We start from the raw sequence: 23,204 nt of genomic DNA, 5'->3' as shown, positions 1-23,204 counted from the left end.
AAGAAACTGAGAGGGGATTAATCTCCAAAATACACAAGCAGCTCATGCAGTTCAATATAAAAAAAACAAATAACCCAATTAAAAAATGGGCAGAAGATCTAAATAGATATTTCTCCAAAGACATACAGATGGCCAAAAAGCACAGGAAAAGATGCTCAACATCACTAATTATTAGAGAAATGCCCTGTTGAAGGGGATTGTGAATTGGTACAGCCACTATGGAGAACAGTAGGGAGGTTCCTTAAAAAGCTAAAAATAGAACTACCATATGATCCAGCAATCCCACTCCTGGGCATATACCTGGAGGAAACCATAATTCGAAAAGATACATGCACCTCAATATTCACTGCAGCATTATTTACAATAGCCAGGACATAGAGGCAACCTAAATGTCCATCAACAGACGAATGGATAAAGAAGATGTGGTACATATATACAATGGAATATTACTCAGCCATAAAAAGAATAAATAATGCTATTTGCTGCAACATGGATGGACCTAGAGATTGTCATACTGAATGAAGTAAGTCAGACACAGAAAGATAAATATCATATAATACCGTTTATTTGTGGAATCTATAAAACAGGGTACAAATGAACTTATTTACAAAACAGAAGTAGAGTCACAGATGTAGAAAACAAACTTATAGTTACCAGGAGATAAGTGGTGGGGGATAAATTGGGAGATTGGGACTGACGTATACACACTACTATATATAAAATAGATAACTAATAAGGACCTACTGTAGAGCACAGGGAACTCTACTCAATAATCTGTAATGGTCTATATGGGAAAATAATCTTAAAAGAAAAAGAGTGGATATATGTATAACTGATTCACTTTGCTGTACACCTGAAACTAACACAACATTGTAAATCAACTAGACTCCAATAAAATTTTTAAAAAAAATCAGTTGAATGGTAGACTTTAAATGAGTGGATTGGAGGGTATGTGAATTATATCTCAATAAAGCTGTTAAAAAGATACAGAAAAAGTAAGTCCAGTGTGACATGAGCAATATCTTCAGATAAAGAAATACACACGGATGTCAACTTCTACAATACAGCATTTTCATTAAAATGCACATTTTTATTTACAATATTAGTATTTATTTATAACTCTTTTAATTTCATAGGAAAAATATAAGAATGACGATAAGAATATAGAGGAATATTTGAAAGTAACTGGGAAAACATTACCAGCAAGAAATAGTCACAGTGCAAATTCTAGAGTGTAACATTTTATTCTCTATTTTCAAGATAATTTTTATTTTATTTTTTTTATTTTTTATTTTTTTTTTGTGGTACGTGGGCCTCTCACTGCTGTGGCCTCTCCCGTTGCGGAGCACAGGCTCCGGATGCGCAGGCTCAGCGGCCATGGCTCACGGGGCTCAGCCGCGCCGCGGCGTGTGGGATCTTCCCGGACCGGGGCACGAACCCGTGTCCCCTGCATCGGCAGGCGGACTCTCAACCACTGCGCCACCAGGGAAGCCCTCAAGATAATTTTTATAATGAAACCAAGATGAGATGAGTTTATGTAAATCGCATAGATTCATTTTGCTTGGAATGTAGTGTAAATATGTGTATTTTGATTATTTAAGCATAACTTTACCTCTAAATTAACAATTATTTGAATCATCTTATGTGTTAGGGTGCTTAAACAGAATGTGGGAAAGATGGAAAAAAAGCCAAGGTATCTAAAGCACTCATAAAAGAGACAGTTCAGCCTCATGAGGAGGCAATGAAATATTTTAATTGTTGTTTTAAAATTCAGCATTTAAACCTGTTAGGGTCCAGGCAGCACTCCAGCAAAGGGAAGACCACGAACGTTATTCTTGTTCTTATATGAGTTGTGAGCAACAGGATGAATGACTGTGACTTTCCAAATACCTGCATATAAATTTTGTCACTGAGACACTAAGGGAAATTAAGAACGTAGTCAATTTAGAGCATGCTAAAATGAATAGTTCTTTATGCAACAGATAGTGGCCTTGTGGAATTCATGGCCACAGTAAGATGACTAAATAAACATTGAGTCTCAGTAATTTTATGAGTAATAGTAAAGGTTTATGTTAACTAGTACATTGATAAAAATGCTCGCAAACAGATTGTAATACGTAAGCTGTCTTAACATCTGAATGGAAGCCAATGTGTTTACAAAAAGAGATTTGATTCTGAAAGACACAAGAATATGGAGTGTGAGAGTAAGATGCATATTAATGGGAACGGTTCTTCACAGAGTTGATGGCACCCGCTCCCAGAACTCCACTGATCGGCAGCATCACTGGCACTTCCCATCTGGATCTCTGCAGCAGCCATGTTCCTGTCTGTGCCAGTCCACTATGTCACCCAGAACTCTCCACTGGAGTATTTCATTTTCCTGTTGGGACGGTCCATGCCTGAGAGAGGCAATCTACAAGTAGCACCTCCAACCAGTAACCAACGGGAGTTGGTGGAAAAGTGACTCCAGCTCTCAGTTGCTGCAAATGGGATAATGTTGAGGGATGCTGAATACTGTTGCCTGAGGTCTCCAGCAAGGTGGAGCCTCAGCTTCTTGGTCAGGAACATCCACCTCAGTGCACGTGTTATCCAGAACTTGAGAAATGGAGATCGGACAGAAATAAAGAGGTATTTATTGGGGATTTGTTAGGACTGCAGCCCAGAAGACACAGATTCAAGAGGCCCTTGAATTGCATTGCACAGGACTACACAATAAGAGGAGGCTTATAAAGGCAAGACTGCAAGGCTACAAAAATTGTCAAGGCTTAGTCAGCAAGGTAGAAGGATATAAGACTAACATACAGAAATCAGTTGCATTTCTTTACACTAACAATGAAATAGGAAAGGAATGTAAAAAAAAAAAAAATTAGAATCACACCAAAAAAAAAATTACTTAGGAATAAACCTGACCAAGGAGGTGAAAGACTTATATGCTGAGAACTATAAAATATTAATAAAGGAAATCAAAGATGATTCAGAGAAATGGAAAGATATCCCATGCTCTTGGATTGGAATAATTAATATTTTTAAAATGGCCATACTACCCAAAGCAATCTACAGATTTAATGTGATCCCTATCAAATTACCCATGACATTTTTCAGAGAACTAGAACAAATAGTACTAAAATGGATATGGAACCATAAAAGACCCAGAATTGCCAAAGCAATCCTAAGGAAAAAGAACAAACCAAGAGGCATAATCCTCCTAGACTTCAGACGATACTACAAAGCTACAGTAATCAAAACAGCCTGGACTGACATATATATACACTACTATGTATAAAACAGACAACTAATGAGAACCGAAAGTATAGCACAGGGAACTCTACTCAGTGCTCTGTGGTGACCTAAATGGGAAGGAAATCCAAAAAAGAGGATATATATATATACACATATAGCTGATTCACTTTGCTGTACAGAAGAAACTAACACAACATTGTAAAGCAACAATAATTTTTTAAAAAATTTAAAAAAATAGCACAATGTGGTGGTAAGGAATGTGGGCTCTGAAGTCAGACCATTTCACCTCTCTCTGTCTCAGTTTCCTCATATGTAAAGTGAGGATAATTAAAATTCTTACTTCATAAATATCTACTTATGTCATAGGATTGCTATGGAGATTAAATGTCTTAATGATTGAACTTAGACACAGAGTATATGTTCAATAAATAGTGGCTACTATGGTAAAAAAAAATTCTGGTATTGGCATTAAACCAGACATATAGATCAGTGGAACAGAATAGAGAGCCCAGAAATAAACCCACACACCTATGGACAATTAATCTTTGACAAAGAAGGCAAGAATATACAATGGAGAAAAGATGGTCTCTTCAGCAAGTGGTATTGGGAAAGTTGGACAGCAACATGTAAATCAATGAAGTTAGAATACACCCTCACACCATACACAAAAATAAACTCAAAATGACTTAAAGACTTCAACATAAGACACGATACCATAAAACTCCTAGAAGAGAACATAGGCAAAATATTCTCTGACATAAATCATACCAATGTTTTCTTAGGTCAGTCTCCCAAGCAAGAGAAATAAAAGCAAAAATGAACAAATGGACCTAATCAAACTTATAAGCTTTTGCACAGCAAATATGGACCTAATCAAACTTATAAGCTTTTGCACAGCAAAGGAAAACATAAACAAAACAAAAAGACAGCCTTCCGAATGGGAGAAAATATTTGCAAATGATGTGGCTGACAAGGGCTTAATCCCTGAAATATACAAACAAACAGCTCATACAATTCAACAACAACAAAAAGAAACAACCCAATCGAAAAATAGGTAGAAGAACTAAATAGACATTTCTCCAAAGAAGACATACAGATGGCCAACAGGCACATAAGAAGATGCTCAACATCACTAATTATTAGAGAAATGAAAATCAAAACTGAAATGAGGTACTCTCACACCAGTCAGAATGGCCATCATTAAAAGTTTACAAATAACAAATGCTGGAGAGGGTGTGGAGAAATGGGAACTCTCCTACACTGTTGGTGGGAATGTAAGTTTGTGCAGCCACTATGGAGAACAGTATGGAGGTTCCTCAAGAACGCTAAAAACAGAGTTGCCATATGATCTGACAATCCTACTCCTGGGCACATATCCTGACAAAACTATAATTTAAAAAGATACATGCACTCCTATGTTCATAGCAGCACTATTCACAATAGGGAAGACACGGAAACAACCTAATTCTCCATCCATGGATGAATGAAGAAGATGTGGTACACGTATACCATGGAATATCACTCAGCCATAAAAAAGAATGAACTAATGTCATTTGCAGCAACATGGATGGAACTAGAGTGAAGTATAGATAAGTTAGACAGAGAAAGATAAACACCATATTATATCACTTATATATGGAATCTAAAATGTGACATAAATGAACTTATCTATGAAACAGAAATGAACCCACAGACATAGAGATTTGTGGTTGCCAAGGAGGAGTGTATGGAGTGGGAGTTTGGGATTAACAGATACAAACTATTATATATAGAATGGATAAACAACAAGGTCCTACTGTACAGCACAGGGAACTATATGCAATATTCTGTGACAAACCATAATGGAAAAGAATATGAAAAAGTGAATGTATATATATGTGTAACTGAATCGCTTTGCTGTACAGCAGAAACTAACACAACATTGTAAATCAACTATACTTCAACAAAAATTAAAAAAGTAAAGAATTAGGATTGGGACTGGCAAGAAGTCAGGGTGCTTGTTAAGCAAGGATGGGTAGTGGTCTGGAAGGATTACATAGTGTGAAAGGGGGGAACTTCGAAAGTACAAGGTTGCAGTTGGCAGCTGCTAGCAGATGTTTTAAAAGTGGCTGGTGGTGTCCGTGAGTTTGATACAGTTCAGAGAAAATTCAAGTTCTCAGTGATGCTGGGATGTGTCTGAGACCAAATCCTCAATGGCCCTCTGACTCCATTTTTGTACACTTGAGCTGTGATTACTAATTATCATTAACCCGTGTCCCCTGCATCGGCAGGCGGACTCTCAACCACTGCGCCACCAGGGAAGCCCTCAAGATAATTTTTATAATGAAACCAAGATGAGATGAGTTTATGTAAATCGCATAGATTCATTTTGCTTGGAATGTAGTGTAAATATGTGTATTTTGATTATTTAAGCATAACTTTACCTCTAAATTAACAATTATTTGAATCATCTTATGTGTTAGGGTGCTTAAACAGAATGTGGGAAAGATGGAAAAAAAGCCAAGGTATCTAAAGCACTCATAAAAGAGACAGTTCAGCCTCATGAGGAGGCAATGAAATATTTTAATTGTTGTTTTAAAATTCAGCATTTAAACCTGTTAGGGTCCAGGCAGCACTCCAGCAAAGGGAAGACCACGAACGTTATTCTTGTTCTTATATGAGTTGTGAGCAACAGGATGAATGACTGTGACTTTCCAAATACCTGCATATAAATTTTGTCACTGAGACACTAAGGGAAATTAAGAACGTAGTCAATTTAGAGCATGCTAAAATGAATAGTTCTTTATGCAACAGATAGTGGCCTTGTGGAATTCATGGCCACAGTAAGATGACTAAATAAACATTGAGTCTCAGTAATTTTATGAGTAATAGTAAAGGTTTATGTTAACTAGTACATTGATAAAAATGCTCGCAAACAGATTGTAATACGTAAGCTGTCTTAACATCTGAATGGAAGCCAATGTGTTTACAAAAAGAGATTTGATTCTGAAAGACACAAGAATATGGAGTGTGAGAGTAAGATGCATATTAATGGGAACGGTTCTTCACAGAGTTGATGGCACCCGCTCCCAGAACTCCACTGATCGGCAGCATCACTGGCACTTCCCATCTGGATCTCTGCAGCAGCCATGTTCCTGTCTGTGCCAGTCCACTATGTCACCCAGAACTCTCCACTGGAGTATTTCATTTTCCTGTTGGGACGGTCCATGCCTGAGAGAGGCAATCTACAAGTAGCACCTCCAACCAGTAACCAACGGGAGTTGGTGGAAAAGTGACTCCAGCTCTCAGTTGCTGCAAATGGGATAATGTTGAGGGATGCTGAATACTGTTGCCTGAGGTCTCCAGCAAGGTGGAGCCTCAGCTTCTTGGTCAGGAACATCCACCTCAGTGCACGTGTTATCCAGAACTTGAGAAATGGAGATCGGACAGAAATAAAGAGGTATTTATTGGGGATTTGTTAGGACTGCAGCCCAGAAGACACAGATTCAAGAGGCCCTTGAATTGCATTGCACAGGACTACACAATAAGAGGAGGCTTATAAAGGCAAGACTGCAAGGCTACAAAAATTGTCAAGGCTTAGTCAGCAAGGTAGAAGGATATAAGACTAACATACAGAAATCAGTTGCATTTCTTTACACTAACAATGAAATAGGAAAGGAATGTAAAAAAAAAAAAAATTAGAATCACACCAAAAAAAAAATTACTTAGGAATAAACCTGACCAAGGAGGTGAAAGACTTATATGCTGAGAACTATAAAATATTAATAAAGGAAATCAAAGATGATTCAGAGAAATGGAAAGATATCCCATGCTCTTGGATTGGAATAATTAATATTTTTAAAATGGCCATACTACCCAAAGCAATCTACAGATTTAATGTGATCCCTATCAAATTACCCATGACATTTTTCAGAGAACTAGAACAAATAGTACTAAAATGGATATGGAACCATAAAAGACCCAGAATTGCCAAAGCAATCCTAAGGAAAAAGAACAAACCAAGAGGCATAATCCTCCTAGACTTCAGACGATACTACAAAGCTACAGTAATCAAAACAGCCTGGACTGACATATATATACACTACTATGTATAAAACAGACAACTAATGAGAACCGAAAGTATAGCACAGGGAACTCTACTCAGTGCTCTGTGGTGACCTAAATGGGAAGGAAATCCAAAAAAGAGGATATATATATATACACATATAGCTGATTCACTTTGCTGTACAGAAGAAACTAACACAACATTGTAAAGCAACAATAATTTTTTAAAAAATTTAAAAAAATAGCACAATGTGGTGGTAAGGAATGTGGGCTCTGAAGTCAGACCATTTCACCTCTCTCTGTCTCAGTTTCCTCATATGTAAAGTGAGGATAATTAAAATTCTTACTTCATAAATATCTACTTATGTCATAGGATTGCTATGGAGATTAAATGTCTTAATGATTGAACTTAGACACAGAGTATATGTTCAATAAATAGTGGCTACTATGGTAAAAAAAAATTCTGGTATTGGCATTAAACCAGACATATAGATCAGTGGAACAGAATAGAGAGCCCAGAAATAAACCCACACACCTATGGACAATTAATCTTTGACAAAGAAGGCAAGAATATACAATGGAGAAAAGATGGTCTCTTCAGCAAGTGGTATTGGGAAAGTTGGACAGCAACATGTAAATCAATGAAGTTAGAATACACCCTCACACCATACACAAAAATAAACTCAAAATGACTTAAAGACTTCAACATAAGACACGATACCATAAAACTCCTAGAAGAGAACATAGGCAAAATATTCTCTGACATAAATCATACCAATGTTTTCTTAGGTCAGTCTCCCAAGCAAGAGAAATAAAAGCAAAAATGAACAAATGGACCTAATCAAACTTATAAGCTTTTGCACAGCAAAGGAAAACATAAACAAAACAAAAAGACAGCCTTCCGAATGGGAGAAAATATTTGCAAATGATGTGGCTGACAAGGGCTTAATCCCTGAAATATACAAACAAACAGCTCATACAATTCAACAACAACAAAAAGAAACAACCCAATCGAAAAATAGGTAGAAGAACTAAATAGACATTTCTCCAAAGAAGACATACAGATGGCCAACAGGCACATAAGAAGATGCTCAACATCACTAATTATTAGAGAAATGAAAATCAAAACTGAAATGAGGTACTCTCACACCAGTCAGAATGGCCATCATTAAAAGTTTACAAATAACAAATACTGGAGAGGGTGTGGAGAAATGGGAACTCTCCTACACTGTTGGTGGGAATGTAAGTTTGTGCAGCCACTATGGAGAACAGTATGGAGGTTCCTCAAGAACGCTAAAAACAGAGTTGCCATATGATCTGACAATCCTACTCCTGGGCACATATCCTGACAAAACTATAATTTAAAAAGATACATGCACTCCTATGTTCATAGCAGCACTATTCACAATAGGGAAGACACGGAAACAACCTAATTCTCCATCCATGGATGAATGAAGAAGATGTGGTACACGTATACCATGGAATATCACTCAGCCATAAAAAAGAATGAACTAATGTCATTTGCAGCAACATGGATGGAACTAGAGTGAAGTATAGATAAGTTAGACAGAGAAAGATAAACACCATATTATATCACTTATATATGGAATCTAAAATGTGACATAAATGAACTTATCTATGAAACAGAAATGAACCCACAGACATAGAGATTTGTGGTTGCCAAGGAGGAGTGTATGGAGTGGGAGTTTGGGATTAACAGATACAAACTATTATATATAGAATGGATAAACAACAAGGTCCTACTGTACAGCACAGGGAACTATATGCAATATTCTGTGACAAACCATAATGGAAAAGAATATGAAAAAGTGAATGTATATATATGTGTAACTGAATCGCTTTGCTGTACAGCAGAAACTAACACAACATTGTAAATCAACTATACTTCAACAAAAATTAAAAAAGTAAAGAATTAGGATTGGGACTGGCAAGAAGTCAGGGTGCTTGTTAAGCAAGGATGGGTAGTGGTCTGGAAGGATTACATAGTGTGAAAGGGGGGAACTTCGAAAGTACAAGGTTGCAGTTGGCAGCTGCTAGCAGATGTTTTAAAAGTGGCTGGTGGTGTCCGTGAGTTTGATACAGTTCAGAGAAAATTCAAGTTCTCAGTGATGCTGGGATGTGTCTGAGACCAAATCCTCAATGGCCCTCTGACTCCATTTTTGTACACTTGAGCTGTGATTACTAATTATCATTTCAATTTGTCACCACACACTTTCTTTAGCTTCTTTTTCTTTCCTGGCCCCTCCCCCACTCCCCTAGTTGTCCTTCTTGACATTACCTCCTCTATCAGTTAACTTCTGTTATGTAACAATCCCCAAAGTAGTGGCTTTAAGCAGTTCCTTATGTCTCTGTATTTGCTGGGCTCAGCTGGCTGTTGTTCTGTGACGCGTTGGACCAGCGGGCTCCCTCACACAGCTGTCTTCAGCTGAGAGCTCAGCTGGGGCTGGGATACCCAACCCGTATTCAGTTGCAAGTCTGCTGCCTCAGCTGGGATGGTGGGAGCCCCTGAGCTCGTGTCATAGAGTAGTCTACCTGGCCTTCTTCACTTGGCAGCTGGACACACCCCCGGATGAAAACAGAAGCTGCCTCTTAAAGTGTGAGCTCAGAAGTTTCAGAATACCACCACTGTCCCTTTAGATTGGTCAGAGCTGGTCATGGAGACAGCCCAGATCAAAGAGGCTCAACTTTTTGGTTACAGGTGTGGTATGTCTGCACAGGGTGCTAGGAGCTGTCCATTCAATCACTGGACATGTCACTGACATTCAATCACTGTGACATGCTTCCCAACTGCTTGGGTTTAAATCCTTGTCTAAAGGGTCTGCTTCTGGGAGAATCCAACCTATGCCAATGCTCTTAAACTAATGACATCTCAGCTCAGGGTGCTCTATACCTGAGACCCACGTGTTCGTTTCGTCCGTTTACCCCCATGCTTTTCCTGTGTGGAGTGGAGTGCTTGGCCTGCATAGTCTGGTCTGCCATCATGTAGTCTGGTCCATGATGCCTCTAGCCCTGTCCTGGACCACATGGAACGCTCCACAGGGAGATGGATCACTGCACCTGTTCTGAAATCTGTGGATTCTAGGCTCCACCAAACGATACCCTTAGTGTTTCCCCAGAACAGTTTTTGGACAGAGTGGTGCTGATTGTAGAGTGGATAACACAGTCCTGAGTATGGGTTACCCCAGGAGTGTGGGACGACACCCCTGGGGCCATGGAAGGTCACCATGGAGGCACAGTCCACGGGTCAGTTTATCTGAGAATGGATGGGTCACTGGTGGCCATCTTGGTCTGCTGTCTTGCTGTGGAGTTCTCACATGCCTGAGTGAACTGCCCTAGGAAGGGTCGGGAAAGGGGAACCCAGAGAGATAAGACTGTAGGTTATCTGTGTGAGCCTCAAGGTCTAGACATCCCGAGCATCTGGAAAAAGGAGTTGGAAAAGGGGGATGAAAGGCAAAAGGTTTGTCAAGTTCCCTCAAGGAGTAGTACCCCAGCTCTTGAATGGAGAGTTTACTCAGGAAGAAAGAGCTGGAACCAACACAGATGTTGAAGCAGGCCCAGGAGAGCTGGGGCCCACAGCAGGACACCTGCCCGGGGTCACCAGAGCTCAGTCAGGTCAGCCTAGCCTGCCTGCCAGGGCTGGAGCCTGCAAGCAAGGCCTGCTGGGAAAGTGTGTGTCCCAGAGTGCAGGTACCTGAGTTGGTACTCCCCCCGCTGAGTGATGCTAATCCAGAGGCAGCCCAGGTGGGAAAATGGAGGCCAGTAAGCTGGGTACTCTGATAGAACCATGGCCCTGGCAAGCTTTTACAGGTATGGATCACCAGCTGTGCTTGTGAGGGTCAAGTTCCCATAAGGTAGAGGAAAACAAAGGGCTGTGAGAGATGCAAGAAAGGGAAAAAGGGGATCAGCCCCCAAGTCTCTGAGGAGTTCCATTAGAGATTAGCCAGCACCTCTCTCCTTCTTGTAGGCAATCAGACATCCTCCCCACGGTCCTAAGATGCCCGCGCTCCTGCTGGGCGTAAATGACTGAAAAGGAACTCTTGGGTCGGAGCTGGTCCTCATTTCCTGAGATTTGGGCCTCTCCGAAGTCCAGTTCTGGTGTGCAGTAGACCCTCTTCCTGGCCCCTCTGCCCTAGCAGAGGTCTTGGGCCTGCAGAACTAAGGATGAAAGTGGGGATACAGGGTCTCCTGGAATGGAGCTGGTGTCCCCAAGCTCCTTTTGGGAACCTATTCATCCTTACATGAATTCTTTGTGCTTTGGGAAATCCTGTTCCATTAGCAAGAAAATACAACCTTCAATCACGTGCCGTCTGGGTAGGGTGAAAAGCTAGTGGTCAGGACGGAGGCCCCGCCCTCAGCTCCTCTGTGACCCCACACAATGGAGTGCTGACTGGGGTCATTGTGGAGCACGGTGGGGTGACCTGCAGCTCAGATGCCTGGGCGTGGATCACAGAACCCTGAAGGCAAAGGAGAGGAACTGGGTAGGCATCCCAGCAGGGCTGGGCTCATCGGAGTCCCGCCTCCAACCAGCCTTCCATCATTCGGGCCACGTGCCTACCAGGTGATACTGCAGGGCAACCGTTTCTCAGCAAGAGCTGGCCTGGGTCCAGCCTGCTCACCAACGCCCAGGACTGATGCATCACTGGATGCAAACTCAGAACCCTCTTGGTTCATCCAGGAAACACGTGGACGAGGCAAATCACCCAGACTTTTCCCACTCTAGACAAGGGAAGGTCAGTACATTCGTAGCTCTAAAGGAAGGACTACTATATTTGACCAGCCCCTGGGGATGGACTGTGAAAACTGGTATTTGGTGAATTACCTGAAAAGAGAAATGAGCTTGCTGGGCCATGCCCCCTTTCTATCACTTCCTCTGCCACCAGAGGCCACTTAAAATCCTACAGCTTTGCACCTGAGCCCAAAGGGTCTAGTATCTCTCAGCAGGCCTCTATCAGGCTTGACACTCCAAAAAGGAAAAGCACAGGGGCAGGTGTCCCAGCCTTCCAGGGGTGCTGTGTACAAGCACACCTCTCCTGGGAGTGCAGAGACCAGGGTCTCAGCTTGCTGACCTCTGCCCTCTGTCCTTTTGTTTCAGCCTTCACTAATTAGTCCCAATTCTGTCCCAGACAGCGGAATGTATTCATCGTTCAGCTCAACTTCAAGATATTACAACCTCCTGTTCACTGCCTTGTCCGCTGATAAGGAAGGAAACCGATAGCTACAAACAGGAGGGGTTCTAATTTCTCTACGAAATTCAGGGCATGAAACTCTACATATAATGCATCTACATGCACTCCTCCCAGGCCTCGACCTCATAGCTCAGGGTGGAAGAAGTCTCCAGCCATCTCTGTCTGGTGCAGTAGCTGTGGATGGGAAAGTCCTCCAGCGTTGTCAGGCTGCCTGTTCTTTTGTGGCTTAGAAATTCGGCTTCTGAGCTGTGAATAGAATCTAAGTCTGCACCTCCTACTCCCACATTTTCCTGCTTAGTTCCCACTGTGCTGCTGCTGTTTTTCAGTGTGGGAAACACACTGGCGATTATTATTGCTTTTAAGAATCCACTTTCATTTTGTCTGTGTTACGGTGAAAAAAAAATCTTGCCAGTGTGGATATTTCTGGACTTTATTCTCCTTTTCCGCAGCAGCTTTGATTGTGTGCTTCTCTTACTGCTGGGGGAGGTGGTCTCCTCTGACAGTGAAGGTGGGGTCCTGGGGGCAGGGATGGTGCGGGAACTCCTTCCGGAAAGTTCAGCTTCCTTAGTCAGCCTTTCCTGACACTGGTGAAAATAAAAGTAATGTTTTTCACAACCAGGTTCATGAACCACCTGAATTCTGATGAATTTTGTCCATGGTCCTAGGGGTAAGGAAGCCCTCTCTCTCTGCATGGGATGGGGTCGTGATCTGAGCTGGAACACAGGCCTCCGCCCAGGTGACTGGCCTGGGGAAGCTGGCTTTCCCAGGAGGTGTGTGTGTGTGTGTGTGTGTAACTGCCCCTTTGGCGACCTTACTCTCAGGTGAAATTCTAGGGGAGTTACCCCACTTTGCTGCATGCCTGTTACTCTGGGTGTGGGTGAAGTTGGGACTTTGCCCTCAGCATTCAAGTCCTTTCTTCCTCCAGGCCACTCTCTCTTCCTGTTTTCCTTCTCCACCCCGTTACCCTGAGACTTGGTTCTATACCGATCCAGGCTTGCTGGTATGAACCTCCCTCCTCTGCTCTTACCCATCCGGGACACTAATTGTCTTTTCACTTCAGCTCTTAACCCCCTTTCTTTTTTTTCTGCAGCTTTTGCCCTGTCCCACACTCTATTTTTATTGTTTCCTCGGGGCACCTTGCAGTTTCTTTATGTGGACATAAATACAGAGACTTTTATAATTACAGTGTAGGAACCGTGGCTTCTATTGAGTGCTATATTATTCCTTTTCCCGCTTGGGTAAACCTGGCCAAGAAGAAAATTGTGGAAAGGAATTTGCTTTGCCATGTGTAATGTGGATAAGAAGTGAAAAACAAGGTGAAGAATTCAAAGATTTGGGGTAATAACATACCCACTATTTGGTCACTTCAGGATGAAACTAAAAGTGCTATTGGAAGGATACATATGAGAATTAATTCAATTTGCAACCACATATAATATAAGCTACTGCAACTCTTTATATTCTTCAGAGAAACTGGTTCAGTATCGATCTCTTTTCATTGGCATGACCATGCCATTTTGCACTGAGACATTTGTTTATGCACACTCAAATTATAATTTTATTATAAGATTTGTGTTGAAGAGCTTGTTATGTTACCAATGACTACAGTGATTTTTAAAGCGATGTAGCTTCCTGATAACACCAGGTTTATGCTGCAAGCGTTCAAGGGCATTGCCATTGAACAAGTCAGATATACCTTGTCATATTGACTAAAAGACTAACCCGGAAGCCTATTATTGATTTACAAAAACTCTCAAATGATCAAATCCTGTTTTGATTATTATGTATTTTTAAATCCAACTGCTTTTTATCTGTAAATATCATATATAGATCTGCTGAATAAATTCAAATTATCAAACATTTTCTTATCTAATGGTCCACAGAAGAATATTTATGTAAGAAATACATTTCAGGGATTTTTAGTCTTTAGATAGCATTTACTGAAATGCTTTGGTTTAGAAATGTATTGTAATAGGTACTGAAAATAAATGGCATTCATTATACTTATTAACTCACACCAAATAATATCAGTAAGTTATTTGCCAAATAGATTATTTTATATGGTCTCGTCTTCAAGAAAAAGCAATGAAAAAATTAAAAAAAAATTCTCAGGGGAGTATTTTCAAAATATCCTTGACTCTGAGACTTCTCCTTCTGGGAAAATGGAGTAGACACATTTTTCCCTATTCCTTCCTGCCGAGTAGCCATAAAAACCCTGGACTCTAAGGGTTTACCTAAGAATATTCTGAAAGGTTGAGACTAGCCAGACCAGAGGGCCCAAGGAATGACACAGGGTGAATTCCTGGATTTTCTTTTTGCCTCTGGGTGCAGGACAAGCCTGCAACTGGCACAGACAATAAAGCTTCCCCTCAAAGCCTGCTCTCTTTAGTCAAAGGGCAGGGAAAGGGGCAGCCTAGCAAGACTAAAATTTTAGACAATAACAGCTTTACTCCAGCCAAACACTCAGACAAAGCTGTGGCTCCACTCTCACGCAAACCAACAAAGTCTCAGTGGGGAGAACAGACTTCCATCCTCGCGAGGAAGGAACAAGATTCCCCTCACCCTCCCCACTGTGCTGGTGCCTAGGGGGCTAGTGAAGCAAGAGTGCAGTTCTAACCAGGGCTATAAGGCAGGAAAAATGTCATACAGATTGGAAAGGAAGAAACAAAACTGTCCCTTTTTGCTGATGACATGATTGTCTACACAGAAAATACCAACAAAGCTACAAAATAACTCCCAAAACTAATAATTGAGTTCAGCAAGGTCACAAGATGCAAAATCAACATTTCTACAAAGTTTCAGTGAACACCTGGACTCTGAGGTTAAACACATAATACCATTTATAACTGGGTAAAACATGCAATCTGTGTAATTCTAACAGAACATGTACTCCAGTTATATGCTGGTAACTACAAGCACTGATGAAAGAATACAAAATATCTAAATAAATGGAGAGACATTCCACAATCACATATTCAATGACTTATTTAGTAAAAATGTCGATCCACCAAAAATTGATATACAGGTATAATACAATTCCTATCCAGGTATCAGCAATCATTTCTGTAAGTGGAGACAGTATTATCATGAAGTTTATAAGGAAAGACAAAGGAACTAGAATAGCTAAATAATTTTGAAAAAGTAGAATAAAATGGAAGGAATCAGTCTACCTAAGTTGAAGATGTATTATATATCTATAGTAACAAAGACAGCATGTTACTGATGGAGGGAAAGATACAAGGATAAATGAAACAGAATAGAGAAGCCAGAAATAGACCCAAGAAATATACTGAACCAAGTCTGACAAAGGTGCAAAGGTCCAATGGAGATAAGTTAGTTTTTTCAACAAAGGTGCTGGAATATTTGGACATCCATAGGCAAAAAAAAAAAAAAGAAAAAAAAATGTATCTTAACCTGAATCACACACAAAATCACACAAAAACTATTATTGTATAAAACTATTATATTAAAAATTAACTCAAAATGAATCACAGACTTGTGTAAAATGTAAAACTATACACTACCAGGAAAAAATTATGGTAGAAAGTCTTCAAGACAAGAAAGTCTTATACTAGACAAGAGTTCTTAGACTTAACACCGAAGCATGATCCATAAAAGGAAAATTGAAAAGTTAGATTTCATCAAAATTAAAAACTTTTGCTCTGCCAAAGACCCTGTTTAGAATATGAAAGAACAATTTACAGAACGGGAGAAGATATTTTCAAATTTCATATCCAACAGAAGGCTAGTATCTAGAATATATAAATAACTATCTAAACTCAACAGTAAAAAATAAAACAGTCCAATTAGAAAATAGACAAAATGCATGAACAGATATTTCAATGAAAAGGATGTAGAGATGGCAAATATGCATCATTAGCCATTAGGAAAATCCAAATTAAAACCAGAATAAGATATTCCTACAACCTTTCAGCATGGCTAAAATTAAAAATAGTGACAAAAGCAAATGCTTATGCAGTTTCTGGGTTACTCATGCACTGCCATTGAGAATGTAAAATGGTACAGCCCCTCTGGAAAAGAATTTGGTGGTTTCTAAAAAATGAAACATGCTCCTACCATATGACTCATTAATCTCAGAGAAATGAAAACTTGTGTTGACAAATTTATACACTAATGTTTCTGGAAGTTTTATTCATAATAGCCCCAAACTAGAAACAATCCAGATGTCTTTTAAAGCAAATTGATATTATATTTGTATATAATATCAATTTGTATTATACCCATATATCATCCATACCACAATTATTCACCAGTAGAAGGAATAAACTATTGATACACACAACAGTCTGCATGAATCTCCAGAAAATTCTGCTGCATGAAAATAGCCAGTCACAAAGGTTGCATTTCATTTATATAATATTCTTAAGATGACATATGATAGAAAGGGAGATTAATGGTGCCAGGAATTAAGGAGAGACGTGGGTACAGTTGTAAAAGGGCAACATGAGGGATATTTGGGTAACAGAAGGGTCTGGATCTTGACCATGTTAAAGTTCATAGCCTGGCTCTGACATTGTCATATTGTTTCCCAAGAAGTCACCACTGGAGAAACTAAGCAAAGGATACACAAGATCTCGCCTATTATTTCTAACATCTGTGTGTGATTTCACAATTATCTCAAAATAAAAAGTTTAATTAAAAAATTCTCCCTTTTCCAATATATAGCTGTACAAGGCTACATTTTCCTCATATGTCTCAACCAGAAAACCATATGGCAGATGATTGAATGCAGAAGCTCATATGAGAATCCAGCTGACTTTCTTAAGGCAGGCATTTAAGAAAATTGCAAAAATATAAAGCAATGCTGCTGTTCTCATTATACAGCCATCCCTTGGTATCAGAGGGGACTGGTTTCAGGATGCCCCTGCCCCATACACCAAAATCCCGAGATGCTCAAGTCCCTTATATAAAAGGGTATAGTATTTGCATCCTCCTAGGTACTTTAAATCATCTCCAGACTACTTATAATACCTAATTCAATGTAAATGCTATGTAAATACTTGCCAGCATGTGGCAAATTTGAGGTTTGCTTTTTAGAACATTCTGGAATTTATTTTTTTCCTGAATAGTTTCTATCTGTGACTGGCAGAATCCATGGATGCAGAGCCCGCAGATACAAATAAGGAGGGCTGACAGTATATTCTTTTCTTTTTGAAAATATGCATATTTTTCTTTAAAAATATGCTTATTATGGTACTATGTAATAATTTTATTATTTTTATTTGTCAGTAAGTTATAAATGAATATTTTGAAAATATTTCTGTTTCTATTTCTAATACATTAAACAGTGATAGATAAAACTCACATAACAAAACAAAAGCTCTTTGGGGTCTAATGATTTTTAACAAAGTGCAAAGAGGTCAGAAGAGCATGAACTTTGAGAACTGCTGAATTAGACATTGGCCAAAGTTCACTAAACACACTAAACCTGCAGTTTGTTTTGTCTGTATAGACACCTTAAAATGTATTAAAAGCTACTCTACCCTCCAAAATGTAATGCAGTGAGAAAGAGTGACCAGGAGTTTAAGCATTGCTGCAGTATTTAATTTCAACAGAGATGCCTGAAGATTTCTAAACAGGAGGCATAAAAAGCCTTTTTCAAAATGTCATTTTGATCTTTGTCTCATTTTCTGATTAGAAATTGTAGACTTCATAAGCGCTTATTTAATTCATCTAAGCATTTAATAGTCAACGGTCCTTGATGGCAAAAGATTGCCCTGTAGGCTGCATGGAAATTAATGTTTCTCAGTGACAGATCTCTGTGATGAGGCTTTAAATATTGAAATTTTATTTATTTATTATGCAGGAAAATGACATTTTACCCCCTCAAGCCAATCGACAGGAAGATTGTAATTATTCTCCTTTCCCAGCTCCAGTTTTCCTCTCGGCACGTTCCTCTATTAAAAATGATTCTCATGTGTGATTTTTCTATTCAAATCTTTCCCTCCTTGCCACAGGTAAATTAATTTACAACAAACATAGCAAATTCAGGTGCCAGCACTTTGTAAACAAGTGTTGAAAGTAAAATTTTGCTTTTGTTATAGGTCACCCTTAGGAGAAGTCTAGGACTCAAACAGGGCGGAAGCTGATAGATACATGGCAAATAGGATCCTTTCCAGTGGGTTCGCGTGCACAGTGCTCTTGAGGCAGGTCCTCCCCTGTGTCTGCAGATCCACTTGGATTTCAGGAGGGCTGTGTTCTTGTGCTGTGCTCCCACGTGTGCCCCCAGATCCTTCCCACCCCCTCCAGGACTAAGCACCCACCGCATCTCCAACCTGGAGTGTGGGCAGCTGGGAGCTTGGGGTTGTGTTCCCAAGCAGGTGATTATCCTCCAGCGAAGAAGACTGCCACAGTGGGGTCACACCACGTCCCAGACGCAGCCTACCTCGGTGACAGGTCAGAGGATAGATAAAGGCCTGGGCCCTCACTCCTGTCCGGGATGCTCTAACCCGCAAGCATCCAGCTCAGAGCCCCTTGGGTGGCTGGGGCCTTTCTTGTGACTGGGCCACAGCTCGGCACCTCCCTCTGCCCACACTTTTCCTACCGCGGTGCGGGCACCTCTCCACCCCAGGGCTCACTTCACAAGCCCCTGGACCTCAGCATCTGTCCAGCCTGCAATGCCCATCTTTTCCAGGATTAAATTCCTATACTTCCTCTGTCTCATGTTCTGCAAATAAATGTCACTTCTACTGAAAACAGATCGTTAGATAAGAATTCTCACAATTTTTCTCTTCTCAGTCACTCTTACCCCTGTTTGTGGTTACTTAACCTTGTTATTTTATTTCCACGGTCAGAAGCAGCTCTGTCCTCCTTGACGATGTGTGAATTTCTGTCTCTACTGTAGAACACAGCAGGTCCTGGAAGGAACATAACCAAGAGGTCACAAACTACTGAACAATTATTTATATGCTTATTATAAAACCAACACACACACATATTAGGCCCATCTTTTCTCCTTTCTCCTCCCTCCACTTCCACTCCTCAGTCTGGTCAGCCCTGGAGTGGCACCCGGTGTACCCAGGGCCAAGCAGGGTAACTGGCCTTTCTCTCTGCTCCTTCATCATTCCTGCAGAATAATTCATCCAGGGAGGCATTCTTAACAAACGTTAAAACTGGTGGGTAAAATGTAGATGAGGAACAGCATATTTATACAGCTTCAAAGCACTGACCACACAAAACACTTATTAATTATAACAAACATTAATAACTTTACCGTGGAGAAATCTGACAGCCGGCAACTTCACCAACGTGATCAAAGTGAACCTGACAGAAATGGGAGAAACGTGTCCCCCTGCGGGATGCACTGACACACATCCCTTTTGCGGTATCCCTATCAGAAATGCACAGCCTGAACCTAATCATGGGGAAACTAGATAAACCTGAACAGAGGTATAGTCTACATAGGAACTGGCCTGTATTCTTCAAACATGTCCAGGTTATTAAAGATGAGGAAGAACACAGTTTCCAGATTAAAGGAGACAAGAGAGCCATGAATGGGGACAAATAACCAGGCTTTCATTGCAACATAACCGTGTTCTTCCTAATTTTACTTCAAAATTAATATTGATATGGATAATTTGTTCCCAATTACTTGCTATTTTTTGTCCTTTATAACTGTACTCTGGTGTACAACCATTTTACTTCAATGGATGTGCTTAATTCAATTCTTAGCTTGTTTAATAATAACATCTTTCATTCTAAGGCTTTGTCACTTTGTCACTCTTGATTTTCCTCTTCCTGTGCTGTGGTATCTCTTTTTGTAACTTAGTTTTCAGAAAGTACTTTAATTTTTTACATTTTCCCCTCAGGAAGTTTCTTTGGCTAGTATGTTCTGAGTTTATCATGTCTTTGATTTCTGATGCCCTTTCTCCTCAAGTAATATTTACCTGGTTTTATAATTATAGGGTCAAAACCATTCTCCAATCTCCGTACATGGATTTTAGTGTGATTTGTGTCAGGCACAGTGCCCTCCTGAATGTAACTTTATTCATTCATATATTCATTTAACAAATATTTATATGTATTGGGCACTTACTGGTGACATGATGGTGGGCAAAACGAATGTGACATATTCTGATTATGTGGTGTTTAAGACTTTTCTCTTTACTCTTGCAATTAAAAATTTTCACCAAGTTGTGTGTTGTGATTACTATGCTTTTGTTAATACTGACTGTTCTCTTTCAGTCTGTGAATTTATAGTTTCCTCCTGCTTTGTAAAGCTTTTATTATTTTCTTTCCTTTCACTTTATACTTATAGTTTATGAAGATTAGAACTTTTTGATTTATATCTTACCTATCTTCTCATTAATTTATTATTTTTTCTTCTGATGTTTCTGACTTTTACATTTTTTCCCTCTGATTCATGTTTCTTTAGCATTCAGCCTGATGTCCATTCACTCTCCATGGCTTTATATACAGCCATTGTATAATCTGCTTGTTCTTAGATTATTTCTTTTCCCCTCATGATTATCTGCTCTTCTCCACTCTGGCAAAATTTCTCATTTTTTTCTTGAAGAAATTGTTATAAGTAAGAATATGGCCCGATTTCTTAAAGTGTTACAGTCCTCTGAACTGAAATCTCTTTCCTTATATAAAACTATTTTCTTTTCTATCTGTCTTATACAATCATTGGTCTTCATCCCATATTTGAAATTTAGATGGTCTTTCCACATCATTTCAATGGTGTGAACCCAGGATAAGGAGATATGAAGATAAGATACGAGGAATATTTTTAATTTACTCCTGTTCTTTATGCCACATAGATCCAGCAGTATAGGTGCCTGGGGAAGGAATTCCACATGCAGTTAAGGAGCTCACAAGAAGGCTTTGCCAAGGAGTGTCCCTGCTCATGTGGTGTGGCACTCAGCACTAGCCAGGGCAGCACTAACTTCAGGCTGAGATATTGTCACAGCACCTATTCTTCACCAGATGTAATTTTAGTCCAAAGTTTACTTGGAAATCTTTAAGCTTTTAAAATAAATATAACAAATCCTTCCATAGCACTAACAATATAATCAAAAACTCATAATTTGAAAATAAGATAAGCAGACTATTTAGAATGTGTTTTCAAATTGGATTTGGTTAAAAACATTTTTAACATAGCTACAGCCCAAATTACCAACAGCTTTTAAAGTCAGTATATGAAGATGTCATCTTATTCAGATAAGAAGCAACATGGGGTCCTGTCCTCAGTTGCTCTATATGAGCATCATGTGATTCCTACCAACTGTCTCTTTTATACTAATAAGTAGCTCGTTCATATGGAATTACAAAGGGTCTCAAATGACCACAATGATATTGAAAGAGATAAAGTTGGAAGACTCACATTTTCTGATTTAAATACTTAATACAAAGCTACAGTAATCAAAACAGCGTGTACTGCCATAAGGGTGGACATACAGACCAACAGACTAGAATTGAGAGTTCAGAACCCTAAATATCTATGGCCAGTTGATTTTCAACAGAGTGCCAAGACTATCCAATGAGGAAAATAATACAAAATAATAAAGTTGAACCCTTAACCTCATTCCATGTACAGAAATTAACTCAAAATGTGTCAAAAACCTAAATATAAGAGCTAAAACTATAAAACACTTACAGAAAACATAGGGGCAAATCTTTTTGATCTTGTATTTGGTGATGGATTTGCCAAATTTGACACCAAATGCATGAGCAATAAAAGAAAAACACAAATAAATTAACTTCATGATAATTAAAACTGTTGGGCATCAAAGGTCACTATCAAGAAGGTAAAAAAGACAATTGACAGAATGGAAGAACATATTTGCAAATAACATACCTGATAAGAGTTAGTATCCAGAATAGTTAAACTCTTACAACTTAGTAACAAAAAGAAAAACAACCCAAATAAAAAGGACTAAGGACTTGAATAGACATTTCTCTAAATGATAAACAAATGCCCAATAAGCACATGAACAGATGTTTAACATCATTGGTGATTAAGGAAATGTAAGTCAAAACCACAATGAGATACCACTTCACATCCACTGGGATGGTGTAAACCAAAGCAGTGTAAAATAATATGTTGACAAGGATGTGGAGAAATAGAAACCCTCATACGTTGCTGTTGAGAACGTAAAACGGTTAAGCCACTGTGGAAGACATTTGGAAAGTTCCTCAAAAAGTTAAATATAGAATTATTATATAACTCAGCAATTCCACCTCTAGGTATATACCCAAGAGAAATAAAAAGGTATGTCTATACAGAACTTATACACAAATGTTTTTGACAGCATTATTCATAACAGCAAAAAGTGGTGTCTCAGATGTTCTAGTTGTCTATCAGCAGATGAACGGATAAACAAATTGTGGTATATAAATACAATGGAATATTATCTGGCTATAAAAGGAATAAAGTAGTGATACGTGCTATAACGTGGATGATCCTCATAAACATTAAGCTAAGTGAGAGAAGCTAGACACAAAAGGTTTCAAATTGCATAATTCCTTTTAATGAAATATCCAGGAGAGGCAAATCCACAGAGGCAGGGAGCATATTGTAGTTTACCAGCAGATGGAAGAGAGAAGTACTTAATGGGTATGGAGTGTTCTTCTGGGCTAATGAAGCATTTGAAACTAGAAAGAGGTGATGGTTGGCAGCATTGTAAAAGCGCTAAATGCCACTGAATTGTACACTTGACAATGGTTAATTTTATGTGAATTTTGTGTCAA

The sequence above is a fragment of the Neophocaena asiaeorientalis genome, unplaced genomic scaffold (genome assembly GCF_003031525.2).
Source record: "Neophocaena asiaeorientalis asiaeorientalis breed wild unplaced genomic scaffold, Neophocaena_asiaeorientalis_V1.1 scaffold191, whole genome shotgun sequence".
Taxonomy (NCBI): Eukaryota; Metazoa; Chordata; class Mammalia; order Artiodactyla; family Phocoenidae; genus Neophocaena; species Neophocaena asiaeorientalis.
The sequence above is the reverse complement of the archived record's forward strand: the minus strand, read 5'-3'. Positions refer to the sequence as shown.